The sequence below is a fragment of the Neovison vison genome, chromosome 1, assembly GCF_020171115.1.
Source record: "Neovison vison isolate M4711 chromosome 1, ASM_NN_V1, whole genome shotgun sequence".
NCBI classification, from domain to species: Eukaryota; Metazoa; Chordata; class Mammalia; order Carnivora; family Mustelidae; genus Neogale; species Neogale vison.
In genome coordinates, this window is record NC_058091.1 from 31,042,664 (window position 1) to 31,064,307 (window position 21,644).

Genomic DNA, 21,644 nt, shown 5'->3' on the forward strand with positions numbered 1-21,644 from the left:
AATCAATTCCTACACTGTTATCCAATATGTTAGAACCTTCCCAATTAAAATTCCTACAGATAAAATAGAAGTATGGGGAAGTTTTTCTCATAGAAAAAATCAAAATAAAGACAAAACCTTCCTGATTCCCAATTTGCATGAGCCATTATGCCGATATATTTAGTAATAGTTACATGGATGGGAGTAAATGCTGGGAATATATAACCCTTGGACTTTAGACTAAGATAATTATTTTGAGTTCTTAGATTTCTGGACCATTCTGACTAAATATTTTTATTCTTGTAAATGAGTGAAAGTTCACATGGAGAACACAGACTCATAAGCAATAAATCTTATATCCTTTCCTATCTTCCCTAAACCCAGTGGAGAAGAAAATGAAGGATTCCTATCCTAAGAAGGAAGTAATTTCTCCTTACTACAGAAATAAATTGGTCAGATGTGCTAAAGAAAACTACAGGACATTCAGTTAAATTTGAGTTTAAGATAAGGAATGAAATTTTTTTTTTTTAGCACGTGTCCCATGCCATATTTGGATGTACTGTATTTTATCCAGCAACTCTGAGGAGGAACGCTGAGCCCACTGCTGTTGGAAACGGGGGTGTGGGCATTGACCAGCAACCTGTGCATCCCTGTGGAAATGGTTGCTTCACCAGGGCTGTGGAAGAACAGCACTTCTGCCAAAAGATCTTGGTCTGTGCAATAGCATAGGCACTGTATCAGTGTTTGTCCTTTTGTTTCTGGCTGTGCTTGGAGATGGGATCACTGCATCTTCTCCATGTATGGGGCCAAATTCATGTAGGGAAAGTGACGAAGCATTCAGGAAGTGGGCCACAAAGGCAAAATTAATCCTTCAACTCTTTTCCACTATTTTGATGGAGGCCATTCTTACATGTTAAGCATGGCATCCATGTCCATACTGAAACTGCTGCATTGTAATCCATTTGTATTAGCTGTGTCTATAGGCTTCATTTAATTTAGAGCCTAATTGGCTGACCAAATAAATACATTTTATTACAAAGAAGTATTTGTTTTGTACCTCCAAAGGGGATTTTCCTAAGTACCCTTCCCAACTCTATGGTAACCAAGCCAAAATCCTTTGCCCTTCTCCATCTTGGCTTTCTTACCAAGGAAGTGTAGTATAGAAGTATAGGAAGTATAGCACATGAATATAGGAAGTATAGGAAGTGAAGCAGTTTGAGGGCTAAGACTTAGCTGAATGCCATTATAATCAGAGCTAAGAAGTGATGACTTGTCCAGTAAGTACTCAAATGAAAATCGATGCTGATTTTTAAAAAACCGTGAAGCAGTTCCCCCAGGAGTGTTTTTATTTCCACCACTGGCTTTTGACTATATATATATATATATATATATATATATATATATATATATAAAACATTTATAATAATTTTAAATGTGTAGTGTAAAAAAATAAACCCTCATCACCTTATTTAAAAAAAGATATATCTGAGGAGTTATTTTAGCCAAGAACAGTAAATTAACACCATTTGAACAAGAAGTGTGGTTTGAACAAGAGGAATGATAAGATTTTGACAAATCAATACCATAAAAAGCATGCTAGGACCATTAAACAAAAGAGAAAAGCCAAAGAACTCTATGGAAAGGCGTGTTTCCCAGCATAGCTGTTTTCAATTGCTCAGGGTGCCTTTCCTGCAACATATGAAGGGCACCTAGCGCCCCCTAGCTGAGGACTCTGTGTAGTTTCCCGCCCTTCCCCCACTTGACAGACAGCTGGCGTTCTTGGCGCCTCTGCCCCGGCACCTCCCTCAGCGCTTGGGAGAGAGCCTTTCTCTCTGCTGCAAAGCGCGCAGCTGATGTAGGCTCTCTCTGCCTTGCTTTTTGTGTGTTTTAGCAATCAAAACTAACATCTTCTTGTCTCTCTCTTTTTTAGTGATTTGTTTCCTTCCAATACTTATATCCAAAAGGAAGATGCTCAGAGCGACAAAGTGGTTCAGAGCCTCTGACGCCGCAGTGATGAGGCACCCGGAACCTGCATTTTCCCCGGGCTTGTGAGTCAGGGCCTGGAAAAGCAGCCCAGTGTGTCCCTGCGGGTTGCCTTACCAGTGGCTTCACTTGGCCGTTGTTCTGTTAATTTGTTAGAAACCACCACAAGCGATTATATATGGGAAAAGCTTTTTTAAAAAAACTTGCAAGAAAATACACCAAGATGGATGGATATTTTGGGGTGAGGGACTATGGTTGGTTTTTTTGAATTGACATTGGCTATAATGTAAGTGTTCTAAAATGAACACATATGACTTTATACGTTATATATATATACGTTTATATATATATATACGTTATATATATATATATTTATACGTTATATATATATATATATATTATACGTTATATATATATATATATATTTATACGTTGTATATATATATATGGTAAACTGTAGCAAAGCAAAAGGAATTTTAGGTTGTGTATTCTGAGTTTGTCTTTCATTAGGTTTCAGGAGTTCAGTGTAAACGTGTTACCTTTGTGAGCTTCCGTGGCAGAATCAATTCAGGGCATTATCAGGTGACAGCGGTTTCTATGCTTCAGAGACCTAAAGCAGGAGAAGGTTGCAGCCCTAGATACAGGATGTAATGGGTGTGCCCTCCAAAATAAGGGAATAGTGGCTGGCTCTAAATCACCTGGGGTGAGCTAGCTTTGGAGCTCATCACGTGGCAACAGAAGAACCAATGTGGAAGTCACTTTTGAACCTGCAGAAATGGGTCCATTAAATAAAATGCACAATCATTGGTAGTAAATGGATGGTCCAAGTATATCCATTCTCCTTTTCTTCCTGAGGTGAAGTCAGGGGTTCTATGTATCTTGTACATTTCTCCCCCAGCACAGGCGGGCACATAGTAGGCATTCAGTGACCTTCTCCTGAATGAATGAAGCTCGAGACTGAATCAAAATTACATTATCACATCTGATCAGAATCCCATTCGGGAGCAAACACAGGTTAAGACATCTAGCACCAACCCAGGATAAGTATGGGCCCTCAGTAAGTGTTCAATAAATGTCTTCCCTAGAGACCTCAAGATTTTCTGCTTCCTATAAATTCTTGCTCTTTTTATAAGACAGTTACCAAATGGCCGCATTTGTGCCTTTGAAGATGTTAACAAGTGATTAAAGAAATACATATAAAATTGTAGGGCTAAATAAGTTTGGGAAATGCTGCTTACCTTATTTTGCCCTTAGAAAATTTCCACTTATGGAACATTTAAAAAGTACAGCAGTAAAACAACTTGTTTAACCATTTTTTAAATATTTTTATCTTTATGAAAGTTATATATGCACATAGTTTCACAGTGTGTGTTATGGAAAATAAAAATCTTTTTTATTTTCCATAAGCAAATAAAAACCACCTCAGCTTTACATTTCCCACTTCCCAGAGGCACTAGTGATTCTGTTAGTATTGCTCTCAATATCTCTAAATAGCCCTAAACAACTATTTGTACTCCTACTTTCTGATATGTTGGTTTTAGGTGTGTCTATTGACTTTGACAATGGAAGTGTTAAGAAAAAGTGTTAAGAAAAAGAAAAAGGGCATCAGACAGTGCAGGCTAGAACTCACAGGTGGAAAGGACTAGCAGGATCACAGATCCCAGTCTCTTAGCATCATATGAAGAGGTGTGCTTGGGTGAGCATAGCCAGACCCAAGGATGTGCTCCAGAGAGGGACACTTCCGTTGTCCAGCTGCTTTCTTTGTTTGGGGGCTCTGGCTGGGGGGGAATATGATAGTGGGTTTTTTTGCAAATTAGGGTGGTCACATACCAATCTTGGTCACATACCAGTCTTGATAGATCCTAGGGGGAGGGAAGCATTGGTCCCAGTTGAGTCATTGCCAGGTAACCAGAGAAAACTGTTGGGTTCACCAATGGACAATCCAGTAGGACTCTTTTACTCCACTGCCCTATCCCCCTGGTAGTTATGTCACACTTCGGTTCGATCATTGTTCAATATGTTCATTATTATCACCGTGTGAAATGCCATTCATCGTTGAGCCATATAATACCTTTGATTAACTTTTCCTCCTGTACAACTTCTAGTTTTCCCTGGAGTTAGTTTACTGTTTTGTGTTTGCAAAGTTCTTTATGTACCTATGACTTATTTATCCCCAAACTCTCCCTCAGTTTTGTAACCTTCTTCTCAATATGTTCAAACACATTAAGCCTTCCCTCAGCTTTATCTTCTTGAGAAGTTCTCCCAGACCTTCAGCTCTTCTCTAGTCTGGACATCTTGCCCTCAAGGCCTGTTTCACACTGCTGACTTAGTTTTTCACCATTGTAGTGGTCACTGTTGGTACCCTGATCACCTCCTCTTACAGGGCTGTGGCGCCTATCCTGCAGTTGCTGTGTCTGCCAGTGTCTCACAGATGCCCCTTCTTCAATGAATTACCTGAAGTCGAATAGGAGCCACTTCAACCAAGAGATTACATCCCTCCCACACTGGACTGACCCAGAAGTACAAAAGTCTGGTCTCCTTGCCTTTAGGTGCAACTTATGCAGCTGAGCTCCCATGGGATGAGGCTGAGCTGTTCTCCAACCAAGTCCACATCTTTCTTTGTCTCCTTCCACCGCCCTATCTTGTTTCTCTCTCTGGCTTTCTCCTGAGAGCTCTCCCCAGATAAGTCACAGGCACATGAATTCCTGTTTCAGACTCGAAACTGACCTAAGACAACCACCATCCCGAGAGGTCCTTTCACATTTCTCTTGAGTTGAATTTTTCATTGTTCTCTCTCATTTTCTGGAATTGTTTCTTCCTCCCTCTTGGTTTCTTTTCTTGGTTAAAGGCATCCCTTTGTCATTTCCTGAGAAGAGTTGTGTGGGAGAGAAGTTTTTAGTTCCTGAACGACTTAGAATATTGTAGACTACTCTCACGTATTGCTTCTCTTACACTATTAAGTCTGGCTTGGTATAGAATTTTATTTTGGAAATCATTTCCCATCAGAATTTTAGAAGAAAGTTTTCATCCCTTCTAGTTTCCCATGTTGTTGAGAAGTCTGGTGACTTGATTCCTGAATCTTCTTTCTGTTTACCTTTTTTTCATCAGTGATACAGGTTGATGTTGGTCTACTTTCTGTTCGTTGGGTTGAGTATGCAACAACACTTTCAATCTCTCCACTTATAGGCTTTAGTTTGGGGAAAATCTTGAATTATTTTTTAGAGGATTTTATACCTAATGTTTTCTCTCTCCTTTCCCTCTGCAATTCCTATTAACTTGGATGTTTGAAATCTTGTATTGATCCTTTAAAAAAAAAAAAACTTTCTCTTATTTGTCATCTTTTATCCTTTTGCTCTGGGAGATTTTTTTTTTCAATTTTATCTTCCAACTTTCATTAAATTTTTTATTTCTGTAATCATATTTTTAATCTCAAAGTCTATAATTGTTTCTGTTCCATTTTTAAAGTATTCTTCTCTTGCTTTATGAACTCAAGATATTTATCTATCTGAAGAGTTAGTGATAAATTTTGGATTTTTTTTTCTTGCAGGGTTTCTTTTCTTTTCTTTTTTTTTTTTTTTTAGATTTTATTTATTTATCAGAGAGAGAGAGGGAGAGAGCGAGCACAGGCAGACAGAGTGGCAGGCAGAGGCAGAGGCAGAAGGAGAAGCAGGCTCCCCGCCGAGCAAGGAGCCTGATGTGGGACTCGATCCCAGGACACTGGGATCATGCCCTGAGCCAAAGGCAGCTGCTTAACCAACTGAGCCACCCAGGCGTCCCTGCAGGGTTTCTTTTCTATCCAAATTCCTTTTCCATTGTTTTTATTATTGTGGTTGTTATCTCTGTCTTTTATGATAGTTCAAAGATCTCTCAAATTTCTGGTAGTTTTGACTGACCTCTTAACTTTGAGAGTGAAGCTCTATAAAGCTGTTTGTTACCTCCATGTGCTTGAGCAGGGTTTTTCAAACTTGTGCCTCACTGTAGGGTTATTGGATTGTGCCATTTCATTGAGGAAGCATCTTACATTATTATATTGCTTAATATATACATTCAGCTGTATGTAGCATAAAACTTAAGGAAGAGTAGTTTAAACAAGCAAAAGCTTATTTGTATCAAATGCAGCTTGGGCTTAGCATAGCACTCCAGTATTTCTAGGAAAAAGAAATCTTCTATCTTGTTGCTTTATCATTTTGTGGATGTTACACTGCATGGTACAAGAAAGCTCAGCACTGGGATGCCTGGGTGGCTCAGTGGGTTAAAGTCTGCCTTTGGCTCAGGTCATAATCCCAGGGTCCTGGGATCAAGGCCTGCCTCAGGCTCTCTGCTCAGCAGGGATCCTGCTTCCTTCCCCCTTCTCTGCCTGCCTCTCTGCCTGCTTGTGATCTCTGTCTGTCAAATAAATAATTAAAATCTTAAAAAAAAAAAAAAAAAAAAGAGGGCGCCTGGGTGGCTCAGTGGGTTAGGCCGCTGCCTTCGGCTCGGGTCATGATCTCAGGGTCCTGGGATTGAGTCCCGCGTCGGGCTCTCTGCTCAGCGGGGAGCCTGCTTCCTCCTCTCTCTCTCTGCCTGCCTCTCTGCCTACTTGTGATCTCTCTCTGTCAAATAAATAAATAAAATCTTTAAAAAAAAAATTATTTAAAAAAAATCTTTAAAAAAAAAAAAGAAGGCTCAGCACCATGTTTATATTCTAATAATAAAAAAATGGAAAAAAGGGAAGGAAAGATATATATCCTATCTCTATAAGTTATACATAGAACACGCGCTTACATCACATTGGCCAGAACTATTGGCCACATCTCATGGCAAAGGAGATTGGCCTTTTACAATACTTGTGTAGCCATATGACAAATTAAGAATTATATTACTAACGAAGAAAGAGAGAATCAATATTAGGATACAACTAGAAGATGATGATGTGGTCAATACCTTTAGGGCACCTCCCTTGGGCTGGTCAAATCTTCCAGAAAAGATTCTTCCAAAATCCTGATTAACTGCTATAACCCTGGTTGTCAGAGTTCTGTGAATTGAATAAGATAAATAAGTAAGTAAGTAAATAAATAAATAATAAAAACAAATAAAAAAACAACACAATACAACAAAATAAACAAACAAACAAAAACTAAACTAAAACCCAAAAGTAGCAATAGTGATAGTAGTGAGGATTGGGTTTATTTATTTATTTAATGCAATTACTATTTATTTATTATTTTAATTTGATATAATTTACTTTTTTAAAATTTAATTTTATTTAATTATTATTTATTTATTACATATTTATTATTTTTAAAAATGTGGATAATTCTGTTTCTGTAATCCAAAGACCAGGTCTCCAGAAATAATCTAGCTTTTAATTGGGAGTGGTGGTGGCTTGATTGGGTTATTGAATAGTCAGTCACTTTTCTGCATGGAGTAGTGAGGAGGTCTGAGAATCTAATTTTCTTTTTCTTTTTTTTTTTAATATTTTATTTATTTGACAGAGAGAAATCACAACTAGGCAGAGAGGCAGGAGGAAGCAGGCTCCCTGCGGAGCATAGAGCCCGATGCAGGGCTCGATCCCAGGACCCTGGGATCATGACCTGGGCTGAAGGCAGAGGCCCTAACCCACTGAGCCACCAGGCACCCCGAGAATCTAATTTTCAATCAACCTTTGATTTCTGCCCCATCTTCACTTCTAGTTTCAGAAGTGCTGCCTCCAACTTCTAAGTATAGCAAAAATTGAGTGGCTTCTGAGCTTTCCTCACTCTTGAGTTAGAATTCAGTTTTCTTAAGTCTCCCAAGTCACTAACGACTCATCTGCTTTATACCTCCTAAAATTTGGGTTTTGTTCATTTCTCACACATTCTCTTTGTCTGACAAGTTTATGCTTAAAAAAGAAAAAAAAAAAAAACAACCCTTACTTTTGTTTTAGTGAGAAGGAATGGGAACAACAGAGGTTCAACCCATCATCATTAACCTGAAACCTGAATTGTTCTTTAAAGCCATTTGTTTTGATACCTCACTTCTTTTATTCTTGGAGTATCTATTAACATTTCCTAAGTAAAGGACAATTTGATGTGATGATGATGATATTCAACATATACTGAGTTCTTACTGCTTTATAGGTAATGTGCTAAGTACTTTACCTTTTATATCCAAGACCGACGTGGAAACCAATTATATAGGTATTACTGCCCTTAGACCTCAGCATGTAGGTTCCCACACCAGGCCACAAGATAAAGCGGTCCTGTACTTTGAGAATGCCTTCTCTGACAATTTTTAAGAATTTTTCCAGGCCTTGGGACCAACCACGGCTGGCACTGTCACCCAAGCGGTGTATTGCAAACTCTACTTAGGACCCGGGTGAACTCTGGTTCCAGTTCTTCCATTTAGCACATTCCCTGGTCCTCTATCCCTTGTGTTAGGTTGACCAGATGCTCTGAGGAGCTCTGTAACTAACAGCAGTAGACTCATTCCAGGGCCTGGAGACCAGCCTGATTCCAGTGGGCTGTCCTGGTGAGCTGATCCAGCTGACTGGAGCAACACTCTTTCACAGCATCATGAAAGATTAGATCAGGAGAATGTGGCTGATGTGTTAATTTGTGGGGAGGGGGGTGCTCTCAGAGGATAAAGAATCTGGACTTACCCTGATAGTGCAGGAAACAAATATGCATGTTGCTTTTCTCTACCATTATTAAATCTTCATTGATAAATCACTATACCTCACTTAAACCTGTAAAGATGCTCCATCCTGTGTCCAGCTGAGTAAGAGTTTCCTCACATCACTATGTCAAAAGCAAGTCTCACCCAGGCTATACAAGAAAATGTAAATTATAGTTCATTTTAGGGCTATGTTATACTTACCATTTGGAACTTTGTAGCGTAAAAGTAGAATGACAAACCTTCCCACCATGTTTCCTCTTGGTTTCTTTAGACTGCAATAATTGCAGTCCTAGAATGTTATGTCTCAACCTTGACCACACCTCTGACTTTCCATACTGCCACCAGTGGGAAAAATAGGCAAAGACTCTATGGGCAAAGTGAGAAAAATTGTTCCTCTATATATACCAATAGCCTCTACTGGTAATTTCATCTGGTTTTAATCATCGGGTGCCCTGTGCCCGCCCAATCATTGTGTGTTCTGACCATCAGCCCTTGTTACTTCATATAACTTTGTTTTATTGTTCTTGTTGCATGATTATAACTGAAGGCCAAATGGATGAAGTATTTTGCCTAAATTTGCAAGCTAAGAAGTAAATGGCAGAACAGCGATGTTACCCTAAGGCTGTCTGACTCTAGATCTTGCTTTTCAGGGTATATTCTACTACTTCTAAGATCAAAAAACACCAGTGTAGAGTTTAGACATATTTTCTCCTACAAGAATCCACTGCATTTTTTGGCACTCTCCAATTCAATTAAGTTAGCTTGTTGTATTACACCTTAAAATGGTAACTCTGTATGTCTGAAGTCTCTAAAAGAGAGAATAAAATGCGCGTATATGAAATGGTGAAAGGCTCAGAACATGATGAATTGAAAAGGTGTTTGGGCTTTTGGTTCACAACTAAGTGAGCCCCAATTACAGAAAATTACTTTGACTTTCTATGTGTCATTTTTCTCATCTGAAAGAGAAATGTTAAATTTCTATCTCAGGAATTAATAGCGAGTATTAAATAAGATTACATGGATAAACCATAGCGACAGCATATGTAGGCACTCAGTGAATGTATTTTGTCTTCCTCAACTCCCAAACACATACACTTAAGGATTTGGATAATTCTGGTTTACAGACCTATCCAGAAAAACCAACCTCTAACTGTCAATATATACCCCTGAGTCCTATCAATGGTATAAAATGAAAGAGTCAGTGATATTATACACCTGTGTTATAGTTTCTTATATTTGCTTAATAATTTTGCCAAATGGTTTAATGACACCCCTAAACTTCTAGAAAACTTGCCAAGTATAACCTATGACTGAGTGACTGTTTTTCAATGTTCAGATCTTGGAACAAGTGAGAAAAAAAAAATCAGAATTAAAGACAAGCTTTGAAACTTTAAAAAAAAGAAAGGAGGGTGCCTGGGTGGCTCAGTGGGTTAAAGCCTCTGCCTCTGGCTCAGGTCATGATCCCAGGGTCCTGGGATCGAGCCCCGCATTGGACTCTCTGCTCAGCAGGGAGCCTGCTTCCCTTCCTCTCTCTCTCTCTGCCTGCCTCTCTGCCTACTTGTGATCTCTGTCTGTCAACTAAATAAATAAATAATCTTAAAAAAAAAAAAGAAGAAGAAGAAAGGAAAGGAAAAAGGACGTATTTTTTAAATATCTCTAGTTTGGGAGATTTACATTTGGAGACATTTTGAGCATGGAAGATACAGTGAGGTCAAAAGCTATTTTTTTAATGGTAATTTATTTAGCTCCTAGTGTATTTGCAAAAGCAAAGTTGGAGAGTTTTTTGAGATCCAAGTGCCAAAATTTATAGACAGCAGCTGGCTAGTATTATCCTCACATTTCCAAGCACAACAGACATATAGAAACAAACTAATTTATGAATACTAATCTTGGGAGAAAACCAATTGGAAATGTTCCTGCTACTCTTTGGCACCTGCGTTGTCCTCCTCTCTTTCCTGCCACCACTGTCCACTTGCAGAATATACTATCCTGGTCACTAGGCCTATGAGAGAGGTTTTTCACATTCTCGCTCCATTGCTTCCCCCATAAAATGTGAAGGTGGAATCTGTGCTCTCCACAGTCCTGGTCACCTGTGTAGAGAAAGTGTAATCACTCTGTAGATCCTATATGGGCAAACACTATTGCTGACTGTTTACTATTTGAAAAATCACATTTTATTGATGGATGGTTAAAAATCCCCCTTGGGGGCTTCTTTTGGAGCTAAACTACATGAATACTCAGGCTTTTTCCATGGGAAAGTAACATTTTTATTTTTAATGTAATTTTCCCTTTTATTTTCATTCTTAAAATCTAAGTCTTCATACCAGTCATGACCACCCTGCTTTACCACACAAGTAAAAACATTTATATCCATGATGATTATGTTCTGACTACAATTTAGTGAACAAGAAAATACTCTGGAGGAGAGAAATGCAGCATTCCATAAGCACTGTAGAAGTAGAAATTTTCTTTTAGTTTGGTTCTAACATACTTTCTATACAGGAAATCTCTTCTGCAAAGGCAACTCAAGAGACCTAAAATTAGCACCATACCTTTGAGTTAAATAGAATGTAGTATCCAAAGATTAGAATATAATGAGACTATATATTTTCTCGTCAGTTCTTTCATAAGGGAAATAGAGAATTGAAAATTAAACTCTTACTAATAGGAGGCTGGATATTGAGTTTATTTTTTAAAAAAAATAAGAGAAATTAAATTATAAATCAAATCAGCTTTTAAAGTCATAATGGAATCATGCTTACTTGAAATGTGTGTTCACGCACAGGCTCAATGGACTGCCCATAACATTATCTAGTAAAGACAAGAGTCAGAGAGAAAACTGTTTATTGTGTGGAGTCACTAAACACATATATACTTCAAAATGGGACGACAGATGTGGAGCAGCTGCTCATTATCCATAAGAAAGGGGGAGTCTGCCTTCTTTGAAATTATTTATAAGCTGCTTCATGTTTAGTTCTAATATTTTTTTTCTTTTGGGTAAATAGAATTAAGCATTCACGATCAGAATTTTAAAGTATATGTTGATTTGCAACAACAACACTCACGTATATCACATTATCAAAATGCTTCACACTTTAATTATAGCAATATTCATGAGGGTCCTATTATATCTCATAATTACAATCAACACCTAACAAATGCTATGTGCCAGGCCACTGTAGGTAATTTAATCCATTTGATCTTCACAACTACCTTCAGAGGTAGGTACTACTATTCCCATTCTCATGGTACAAGGCTCAGAGAGGTTATTAATTTGCCCGAGATCACAGAGCTAATAAATGGTGTTGCCTGAATTCAAACACTAGCATTCTGACTCCAGAATCTATACTTGGCTAAACCGTCATATTGTATAGCATGTTCATAAAATATAGACTATTTCAGGTGTGAACGTTATGTAGTATGTGACAAGCATTGCCTTGAAAGAGAAACTTTCCGACCAACAGGATTATTAGTTAGAATAGGCTTGGCTAAAATGCAGAAACAATGTGATACAATAACAGCATATGCCCAGGGTAGGTCTGCAAAAGGCTCCGCTCCCCCAGTTACCTGGGGACCTAGAGCTCTGCTTTCTCTGGCAGCAGAAGAGAAGATAAAACAAAGGGAAATGGTTCCTGAGTGTCCCAGCTCAGAAGTCCCCCATTTCACTTTCACTTACATCTCTTTCAATGAAACCAGTCAGTTGGCCGCATCCACCTGCAAAGCCACTGGGAAATTTAAGTAATGGGTAGAAAAATATTGGAAAAAAGGCCATTGAAGCCAAAGAAGAGTACAGAGATTGCAAGGAAGCATTTTGCTACTCTAAATGTTGACAGAAATTCAGGAGACACAGTATGTCCAAACTTCCGTAAAGCATTTGACACCAGTGTCAAGCGGTCAAGACAGAGAAATGATGGCCGAAAGGTGTCATGGCTAAAGAGCAAGGCTGGCCCCTAAGGACACAGCTGCACACAGGGCAGCTCCTTGCAGAGGCCCCAGCCTGATCAGCAGTTCTAAATCCAGGATGGCCTGACGGCACATCTGAACGTTCAAGTGTCTCACTGACCACAGAGGTGTTTATGTCAGATTGCTAAGTCATTGATTTATAATAACTATAAAAATGGAGTAATATTGGGGCACCTGAGTGGCTCAGTGGGTTAAAGCCTCTGCCTTCGGCTCAGGTCATGATCGCAGGGTCCTGGGATCAAGCCCCGCATTGGGCTCTCTGCTCAGCGGGGAGCCTGCTTCCTCCTCTCTCTCTGCCTGCCTCTCTGTCTACTTGTGATCTCTGAGTGTCAAATAAATAAATAAAATCTTTTAAAAAATGGAGAATTCTCTTATTTTGGCTGATAAATTCTATATTTGGTAGATACATAAATTCTGAAAGATAAATTCTGCGTATAAATCATATAAAGTCAGGGAATATATGGAAAGAGCAAATAGAGTGAATTGATTATTTTGGTTATCTTTGGTTTAAAACTAGGAAAGCCCTGAGCTATGCCAGATTACAAAGGCAGGTTCATATATGGGACCTGATGAGAACGACATCTTGGATAGAGCCAAGCCTACTTTGAGTTGGTCTGCTAGCAAGTAGAGAGAAGGGCACACCAGATCCAGGATTTGTGAAGGAACCAGTAGATGTGGCTCCAGGTCCTTCTCTCGTTCTCACAGAGACACACCTGCCATCTCAGCAGATTATTAGAACTAAGTGTGGATTCTGCCAGGTTGGAGGGACCTAGAACTTGAAGTTCGCTGCCTTCATACAGTCTAGGGCTGGAGAAAGGGCATAGAAGGGAAGGGACCTCTCAGCCGAGTCCTCAGGCCCTCACATCTCAATTGCAGACTCAGGATTTCTCTCTCTCTCTCTTATTTTTTAAATTTTGGTAAAACACACATAACATAAAGTTTATCATTTTAATCACTTTAAAGTATATGGTTCGGTGGCATTAAGCACATATACATTAAGCAATCATTGCTACTATCTACCTCTAGAATTTTTCATCATCCCAAATTGAAACTCTTTACCCATGAAACTACATTTTTAAAAATTAATAATAAAAAATAAAATAAAAGGATCTTTACTGAAATATAATTGACATACAATACCCTAGTAGTTTCAGATGTTCATCATAGCAATTCAGTATTTTTTACATTACAAAATGATCCTCAGGGTAAGTCTAGTTACCATCTGTCACTATACAAAGTTATTACAATGTTATAGACTATATTCCCTATGCTGTACTTTACAACCCCGTCACTGACTTACACCAAAGTTACAAAGAGCTAGGTGCCCCCTGTTTTATTTCTTGATTGTCTGCTGCCTGTTGCAAGGCTGTAGTCCTATACATCTGGTAATACCTGCCTGGTGGGCTGAATGCTCACATCCCCTGTTTAAGGCTAGAGGCACCCAGAACAAGGGTTTCTCCTCCCCGGCTCTTTTCCCCAACACACGAACATCTGTTGTTTCTGTGACCACGCTCTTTCTTCCAACTTAGTATTTTTTTTTTTTTTTTTAAAGATCTTATTTGTTTATTTGACAGAGAGACAGCAAGCAAGGGAACACAAGCAGGGGGAGTGGGAGAGGAAGGAGCAGGCTTCCCGCTGGGCAGGAAGCCTGATGAGAGGCTCCATCCTGAGACCCTGGGATCATGACCTGAACCGAAAAGGCAGATGCTTAATGACTGAGCCACGCAGGTGCCCCCAAACTTGTATTTATAACAAATTCAGACAGTAAATAACAGTGATTCTGTCTTAGTTCATTTGGGCTGCTATAAGAGAATACCAGAGACTTGATAGCTTATAAACAACAGAAAATTATTTTTCACCATTCCAGAAGTTGGCAGGTCCAAGATCAAGACACTAGCGGATCTGGTGACTCGTGAAGGCCTACTTTCTGGTTCATAAATAGTGCCTATTGCTATGTTCTCACAGGGGGATAAAGCACAAAGAGGGCTTTCTTGGGCCTCTTTCACATGGGCACTAATCTCTTCATAAGGGTTCTGTCCTTATGATGTAATCACCTCCCAAAGGCCCCAGTTCCTCAGACCACATCACATTGGGCATTAGATTTTAACATAAAACTTTAGCCGGGGATGGACATAGACATTTAGACTATAGCACATTCTTTTTTCTTTTTTTTCCAATAACACACTCTTTATAGAGGTTTGTGCCCTATTTATCATAAATAAGGGTTTTTCTAGATACCTCAGGTGTGTATTTACAGATTGCTACTACAGAAGAACAATCTTCTATGTATTTCTTTTCTACTTTAATTTCGAAAAACAACTTGATGTTAGGAGAATACTCTGTTCTTCCTTCTATTTATTACCTACAGATGTTAGTTCAACTGGGTAAGCCCTAGCTGGTTGGAGAGCCCCAGGGATGCTGAAGGGAGGGACAAAGCCAGCGTGGAGGCCAATCTCTGGAGATATTTTCAGGTGAGACTCAGTTCTTGGCCCCATTCAACCAAGAAGTTTATCCTTTAATTGGATAAAACTATAAAATGAATCCCGATCAAATTGTCGAATAACTTCAAGCAAGGGAGGAAATGCAAAATTTCAGAATCAGAATCTAAAAAGGCCTAGTGGGCTGAAATGATGGGATCTAACACTGAGACTGAAGGGTGGTAAATTCAAGGTCCTGCCCTGGATCCCAAGCTTCACTTGCTTAAGGGCAGGGCAGGGGTCACGGGGTTTGTAAATACCCAGGGGTCTGACTTTGCTCTCTTTGATTTCCCAACCTCCCTGTAGCTAGGTTTGCCATTGCCTGACTCTTGACAGTGGAAAGTGACAGAGAGGGACATATGTCACTTCTAAAATGAGGAAGCTAGATTCCTGTCTCACGTTGAGGTCTTTTATCCATTTTGAGTTGATCTTTGTGTACGGTGTAAGAGAATGGTCGAGTTTCATTCTTCTACATATAGCTGTCCAGTTTTCCCAGCACCATTTATTGAAGAGACTGTCTTTTTTCCACTGTATATTTTTTCCTGTTTTGTCGAAGATTAATTGACCATAGAGTTGAGGGTCCATATCAGGGCTCTCTACTCTGTTCCACTGGTCTATGTGTCTGTTTTTATGCCAGTACCATGCTGTCTTGGTGATCACAGCTTTGTAATAAAGCTTGAAATCAGGTAAGGTGATGCCGCCAGCTTTATTTTTGTTTTTCAACGTTTCCTTAGCGATTCGGGGTCTATTCTGATTCCATACAAATTTTAGGATTATTTGCTCCAGCTCTTTGAAGAATGCTGGTGGAATTTTGATCGGAATGGCATTAAAAGTATAGATTGCTCTAGGCAGTATAGACATTTTAACGATGTTTATTCTTCCGATCCAAGAGCATGGAATGGTCTTCCATCTTTTTGTGTCTTCTTCAATTTCTTTCATGAGTGTTCTATAGTTCCTCAAGTATAGATCCTTTACCTCTTTAGTTAGGTTTATTCCCAGGTATCTTATGGTTCTTGGTGCTATAGTAAATGGAATCGATTCTCTAATTTCCCTTTCTGTATTTTGAAAAAAAAATAAATAAATAAAATAAAATGAGGAAGCTAAAGTTCAGCTGAGCCTTTCCCCACATTCCCTTCCTCCTTCCCGCAGCAGGATGGTACCAGGGAGCCCATGAAATGAGAAGATGAAGGAGCCACAAGATGAAAGCAACATATTTCCTGAGCCACCTCTTCCACGTAAACAACTCAAACGTCCCTGGAATTGGTTGTGAGGAAAAAGAAACCTTGATTCTATTAAGCTATTGAGATCTTGGGGTTGTTTGTTTACATCTGCAAAAGCACTGATGGGTTTTAGCTGGCAGTAAGATTGTATGAATAAACCAGAAGGATGCTTCCTATTCTTAACTTTTCAGCAGCTCTCAACCACCCGCCCTCCATCTCAATGGAAAGGTTGATCTCCTCTGGAAATCTCAGCATCCTCTAGGTTTTCCTCCCACCTTGCTAGCTGCTCCTTTCTCTGTCTTTCTTTGTGTTTTCTTCCCGGGGCTATTAACTATTGAGTTTCTCTAGGTTCAGTGCTCTGGCGTTTCCTCTTGCTATCTGATGTTCTTCCATATGGGTTCAATTACCATCTATATGCAGAAGAGTTACAAATTTATATCACCACCTGAGAACACTCTTCCGAGCTCCAGACACACATGATCAAACTTTCTACCTGATATTTCCTTGCACAAATTTCCATGACTCTTCCTACAAAACTGTACTCATAATCTTTCCTCCTAAATCTGGCCCTCTTCCAGTGTTTCCCACCTCACTGAAAGGCACAGTGCCCCTCAGTCACATGAGACAGAAGCTGTCAGTCCATAAATCCCTCGCCTTTATCTAATTCTCCCCTTCCCCACCTTATATAATCCATTATCAAGTTTTACCAATTTTCCTTCTAAATACTTTTCAAGTCTATTGTCTTCTTGCCACCTACACCAACCTACTTTGCCCTGATCTGTTCCCCAAGCTCCTGCAATAGTCTCTTTATTGATCCATAGGCATATACCCTGGTGTCTTCTCAATCCATGCTTCATGGTAATCTTTTGAAATTAAAATGTCATCTCCCTCCTGTTTAAAACTCCTCATGTTTTCCCATTTGTTGTGTGAGGCTCAAGATAAAACAGAACCTTGAAGATCCTGTGTGATCTGGCAACTTCTACTTTCCGGCTGACCTCACTTCCTTCAGGCTTCCCCTTTCTTCGCTCTATTCGTATTGGAGTCCTTTCCATCTGTCACACCTTCACAAGGGTCTTTCCTACCCACCCCCACCGCCTATGCTTATTTCTGTGCCTGAGACGATTTTCCATCTTCTTTTCACCCTATTAGCTCTATCTTTCCTTCAACATCCTGCTCAAGAGAAGAGAAGCATTTTTGATCTCCCAATTAGTTCAAATCCTCCTATTCCAGGTTCATAAGACTGTATATCTTTTCTTAGGACTTGTCAAGGTGCAATTTTATATTTATTTGTGAGATCATTTGTTCTTCTCTATATCCTTCACGGGATTATAAACTCTATAAAAGTGGAGGCCAATGTTTTGCTCATTTTTATCTCCAGCACCTAATACAGTGCAAGATAGACATTATGTTCTCAGTATTTGCCACAGGAAGAATGGAAGGGAAAAGGATGGAAAAGAAAGATGGAAAGAAAGAAGGGATGAGGGGTGCCTGGGTGCCTCAATGGTTGAAAACCTCTGCCTTCAGCTCAGGTCATGATCCCAGGGTCCTGGGATCGAGCCGCTGCATTGGGCTCTCTGCTCAGCGAGGAGCCTGCTTCCCCCTCTCTCTCTGCCTGCCTCTCTGCCTACTTGTGATTTCTCTCTGTCAAACAAATAAATAAAATCTTTTTTAAAAAGCAAGTCAGAAAATATTCAGAAGACAGAAACCAAAAAGTAAGGGTAGGCCTAGTTGGGAATCTAATTACCACTAATTTCTTGGTTAAGGGATTGTATTTTAAAGAAAAAATATGACGTACTATTTTACGACTTGAAACAATTCACACCATTCATCTTTTGCAAATAAAGGTTTTCAAAAGGAAAACAACTTCTGGTTTGTAAATAATCTTCAAAATCTATTACTGAACAAAAATACATACAAAAATTCTGCAGTATCTCCATGCCATATGTTGATTGGGACTTTTGTCCCCTTTCCCTGTTCCTATTTCTATAGTAATGTAATGGAATTATCTGCTTCAATAAATCTCATGAGTAGGCTCCTGTGATGATCTATGGTTTAATTCAAGAGGAATAGTTTATAATAATTGCTAAAACCATTGTTTAGTGCTAAGTAGAATTACTGCCTGATTGCTTCTGAGTTTGATTTTTTTGGCTTTTAATAATATTGCATTTAAATATGAAAGTCATAGTCATGTAGTCATGAATTAATGAATATATAAATACACATGTGGCAGCAAAGTTAAAATTAATAACCAGATTAGCTGTCAACCATGCACATTAATAAAAGTGACTAACCAAATTATAAAACCATCTGCTATGGTCATTTGTTGGCAATTGCCAAGTTCCTAGAAGTTGTTGGTATTTATTAAATATATTAAATAATAGTTTAGACTTATGCATTTTTTATTTGTATTTCTCTTTTTAAAATTCAGAATTTCACAGTGCCAAATATATCCTTCTCACAACTTCTAAGCCCTTGAACTGCATACCAGAGTTGTTTACTTCATCATGAGGAAAAACAGAGGAAGAATCAAATGACTTGATTCTGGATTAAGGAAGTTATTACCTGAATCAAAGGCAGGGTCTATACTCTGCTGCACTTGGCTCCCAGTAGATTATCAAACATGTCCACCTCAATCCTCACCAAGCCCTCCTCAGTGATGTTAAGGAAGCCGGAGCAGGACTGGCCTCCACATGGCAAATCATGTTGGCAGGAAAGGGGAGCACCCACTCTGTGCAGGGAAGAGGTCTGGATAGAGCATTGCTCACAAGAACATGGTTGAAGGACAACTCTGAGAAATCACATGGGACGGGCCCCCGGCTTCAGATCTCCAAATAGGTAAGAGCCAAGGATAAGGCAAGTTGGAAGAACTAGATTTCAGCTGCTGGTAAAAATCTTACGGGATTGTCTTAGAACAGAGTCCAAATCAGCTCCACTAATGAACAGATCGTGGTCAGAAGGAGTTAGCATCATAGAGTCAAGAGCAAAATTGTTTCAAGTGAGTCTTAAGTAAATGGAAGGGATATAGAATTTAGAAGGAATTTAGAACTCACTCACTGCCCGGGTAGTGGGCAGAGAAGAAAGTGAAAATAAAATGATCACATTGACTCTATGAAAGTCATATGTGAATCAAAAAGTTCATGATGCTAAAAAAACAAAACAACAACAAAACCCCTTTTGCCTGTTACATTCATGTATCTTATGAAAGTACTCTGAAGAAATAAACTTTGACAATAAAAAATTACATTTCTAATAGACTCAGACCCGTGATTCGTCATTCTTGCATAAATCTGGCCATCGGCATCAACGATGGAAAGAAGAACAAGGAATGAAGATTTTAGGTTGCAAAAAAGCATTTTTGAGATCCCTTTTAAGAAATATTTTTTAAATGTACTTGGCCATCTTATCTGAATAAATACATTTATAAACATTGTTACCAGGTAGGGAGAGGTGACTGTGTCCAATGTTTGCAAAGATTTTATGATTGGCAAATATAGTGTAAAATTTGCAAAGATACAAGGCAAGGAGTATGTTTACATTGGATAAGTGAAAAAGCCCAGCTTACGCAGTGAGCCTCATTAATGTTGACAGTCAATCTGAAGAAGGTAGGCCTGAAGTTCATTTTTCTTAGCAAAACTTTTGAGTCAAAATGATTGAGAAAAATATTTCAACTCACACCTCTCTTGGTTTTTAAGGCAAGAGGTGTCAAATTTATAAAATATCAAATATCTGTTACTTGACAATATTAAAAGTAATTCCACTTAAAAATACTTGTTGGCAATGTATTCTATGATTTTTTTAAAAATCCACCAATGAGGAATGCCTGGGTGGCTCCGTTGGTTGAGCTCTGCCTCTGGCTCAAGTCATGATCCTGGGATCCTGGGATCAAGCCCCACATAGGGCTCCTTTCTCAATGGGAAGTCTGCTTCTCCCTCTGCCTGCTACTCCCCCTGCTTGAGCACTCACTCTCTCTCTCTGGAAAATAAATAAATTAAAAAAATGTTTTTAAAAATAAAATAAAAATTCATTAATGCATTGTGTGTGTGTGTGTGTGTGTGTGTGTGTGTGTGTGTTTTAATAGCCTTAGACCTTGTAGGCTTGAAGCAGTTACATACTATTTGCAATAACTCTTGGAAGTAGCACATGTAATTCAACCTTGAATCGAAACTCTAATTATTTGGTTTTGAAAACTTCTGTTCAGTGTGTCCTGCCAGCAACATATTAATTAGATGTAACCCAGTGGTTCCAGGCCATTGCAGGAAAGCAAACAAAGCTCCAGAGATTCCATGCTAAAACTCAACTATCTTCTTGACTGCTCTGTAAAATAAAGGAAGTGAAAATCTGAAGTAATTCTCATAAAGACCAGTTTACATGAAGGAAAAGAAGGGACTGGGGACACAGGAATTACCAAGATCACTTGTCTCTATGAATTGTTTACTTTGCCTGCACAAACCTATTCAGAGTGGTCTTACCAATACTCCCATACCAATCTGCTGAATTCCTAAAGAAAACATAAAGGACTAAATAAACAACTTTGGCTCTGTGAAACAGTTGGTATTGACAGAACATCTGTGGTAGTGCTCACTGAGTAATGTACAGGACCTTGGAGTCAATATGTTCTACACCTGCGACTAATATAACATTGTATGCTAATTGTACATCAATTTTTTAAAAAATCAACTATTTATCTGGATGAATCTAGGCATTCTAAATACATAACAATATTAGTTGGCTAGGCTGTCATAACAGAGCACCACAAATTGGATTGCTTAAACAACAGCATTTTTTTTTAAGTACACTGCCAAATAATAGAAACAAGTGTGGGAAACATTTGTGCACCACAGGAAGGAATGTAACTCAATCACTTAAAGGAAAATTATTATATCATCTGTCCCAGTGATATCAGTATTTCATTGAGAGTAGTCACTGCTCCAAAAGATTAATAGTAAGATGATGGTTCTCATCTTCATTATTATAATTAATGGCAATAAGGATCACTGGTGAAAATCAGTATTGACCAATATTGATTTTAAGTCATCGAATTAAACTTTTTGTAGTAAAAATCTTTGCAGTAAAAAAAAAAATGAAGTGATACTAACAGGATTTCTGTGATTGTAACACTGATGATTAAAAGTAAAAACACTAATGAGAAATTAATATCTGTAGTATATTTTGATTTTTCATTCTTCGAATGTTAGAGAAAGAAGTATCCTGAAGTTTTAAGCAATTTTCCTGTCAGAAACACTAATCTCCTTCTATATGCAGCGCTGGGCAGGGATGTAGATGCTTTTGCTTTTCCCAGCATGTGGTATTGACTTTGGAGCAAAACTTAAATGGAACCCAGATGTTTCTGCCCTTAGCCCCAACTCCTGCCTCCAGGTCTGCGGTC